This window comes from Oryzias melastigma, linkage group LG5 (genome assembly GCF_002922805.2).
Source record: "Oryzias melastigma strain HK-1 linkage group LG5, ASM292280v2, whole genome shotgun sequence".
In the NCBI taxonomy this organism is placed as follows: domain Eukaryota; kingdom Metazoa; phylum Chordata; class Actinopteri; order Beloniformes; family Adrianichthyidae; genus Oryzias; species Oryzias melastigma.
Genome location: NC_050516.1, coordinates 11,181,628 through 11,183,970, shown reverse-complemented (window position 1 = coordinate 11,183,970; position 2,343 = coordinate 11,181,628). Strand labels below are relative to the sequence as shown.

The window sequence follows — 2,343 nt, the reverse complement described above, 5'->3', positions numbered from 1 at the left end:
TGCAGGAGAAAGGGTGTTATTGTGGGACAAAAAAGAGGTGATCACAGCTGAAAGGGAGCTGGACAGGATCTGGCAACCCATGAGAGTCCGTCCACAGAGAGGTGGGATAGGTTTAGGTCCCTCAAAGGATGAAACAGGCAAGCCTCCAGCTCTATATAAGGCTTTTCTCTTTCCTGTTGTATTTTTATTTTAACTTTTTTCCCATGTAGTAAAACACACCTAGCAATAACAAAAAAAGATAATTACATAGAGCATTCTTTGAACTCATACGGTAAGGCTCCTGTACTGATGCTTCCGTGTTAACAAATCTGCACTTTCTCTAAAAACCTGCTTACACACAACCGCAGACAAATACTTGTGGAGCAGTGCCAGTGGCGTGGTCCGCTCAGGTATTGTGTGGCTCGTTATGCAGGTATGCTTTTGCCTTTTTTATTTGTGAGAAGCAGGTAAATCCGCCTGGATGTTTTTCAGGTAAAGCCTGAGGCACTTTTTCTGCAGGCAGGTTGGAGTAGAGGCTAAACACACACAAACACACACACATCTTTATATAACTGAAAGGCAGTTTAATATGTTCTTATTCTTATTTTTAGAATGCCATTGTTTGCATGTTTTTATACTTCCCAAGGTCCTGCTCTGTACAAACCCTGTAACTGGCAGTGGCCTTGTTTGTGTGTGTGTGTGTGCGCGCCTGAGTGTGTGTGATCTCCTGTGTTAATGTGCATACAGTTGACAAAGAGATGGAGAGCTGTTTGCATTTTGACATGAGTTGGAGGTCTCATTGTAATGGCTGGCTAATGGAAGTCAAATAACAACCCGCAGAACAGACACCAGTGTGTCCTTGCAACACTTGCAGTTTACAGGTGTTTTTCTGCCTCCCTCTGTGTGTGTGTGTGTGTGCGTGCAAGGTAGAATTAGAGTCTCAAGTGAAATAGCATCTTACTTTGATAAGGTGATAATGAAAATAATAACATCCCTGACAAAATATTCATAAAGCTAATGCTGAATGGCACGTTTCTCTGAAAAACTCATCAGAGGTGTCTTGGTTAAAAGAAAACAGTGTCCAGCGTCTTCCACACCCTCAAATTATCTGCCGCTTTCACATTTCACTGATAGCATAGATGAGAGCTGAGGAAAATGGACACACAATTATGCTCACTTGTCGTATATTAATACTGCTTCTTGACATCTTCCATGGACCCTGAGCTGTCATCTCTTTGTCTGCTTTAATTGAAAATTAATGGTTAGTGCGTTACTAAGGCAACAGTGGCAGTGGTGGTGGGTAGGGAGCTGCACTCAGACAGACACCAGTGGCATTGTTTGTCCTGTCTGACCTTGGAAGTCAGAAAAAAACCGGAGAAGAAAGGAAGAGGAGGGAAAAAGCACATTAAAGGGAGAATGGAGAGGTAAGGGTTGAATGTTGTCCATTGGAGTGAGTGGAGCAAAATGAAATAAAGTTATTGTTGCGGTGTTTTGGTCAGGTAAGAGAAAACTGCGGCAGGGGGGACTTAAGATATAATGTCAAAATGCCAAATGGAGAGAATTATATTTGAGTAAGAAGGCAGAAAAGGGCCCGGCGATTCTTCTCTCAAGTGACAGGATTACCTTTGTGCTGATGGAGTCAGGGGGCACTTTATGGCCCTGTAATCATCTGGACACAGGTGTGGGAGTGGGTGAGAGAAATTTTGTGTGTGTAGTTGTGTGGACATGTTGGTCCTAATGTTTACAAATCTATCAGCGTGGCCACAGTGCCAAATGGACACTGACTTCAAGGCCACACATCTCAAGATTGCTACAGAAGCTTATGGACATCAAGCAATTGACTCCAGAGGCAAGTATACCGGCCGAGAGGAGGACGGACGCCAGAGGTTAGCCAAGCCACGATGAAAACACATCTACAAAAATATGAAAGTCATTTATGACTTTGATTTACCCTTAACAGGTGTCAACAACAACCATGGGAAGCTTAGATAAAAGTTTCCCGAGAAGAGAAGAAGTAAAAGAGAATGCTCGTCTCAAAGGCATTTAGAAACTCAACAATTAAAAGCACTTAGAGCCAAAGTATTGTGTCAGAAGAAAAGATGCCATCACAAAAGCAAAATAATCACATTTCCAGTTAGACTTCCATTCCTCAGTTTTCTATGTCCCTTTTGGGTTCACGGGGTTCCTGGTTCCTTTTACCGTCCACTCTGGACAGGCCACCAGTCTATTGCTGAGCCACACAGTCCCTCCCTCATGCACAATTAAGAGTAACCAGTTAACCTATGAAGGAGGTTTTTGGACTGTGGGAGGAGGCCGGAGTGCTCAGAGAAAACCCACGCCTGCACAGGGAGAACATGCAACCTC

The 2,343-nt window shown here is 43.5% G+C and overlaps 1 long non-coding RNA gene across 1 annotated transcript; it reads left to right on the top strand.

Annotated features, from left to right (window-relative positions):
- Window positions 1–790: 790 nt before the first annotated feature.
- On the top strand, window positions 791–2,047 carry LOC112144559. The gene is made up of 3 exons (XR_004947979.1): window positions 791–1,658; window positions 1,736–1,865; window positions 1,940–2,047. It is a non-coding gene; the product is annotated as an uncharacterized LOC112144559 (long non-coding RNA).
- The last annotated feature ends 296 nt before the right edge of the window (window positions 2,048–2,343 follow it).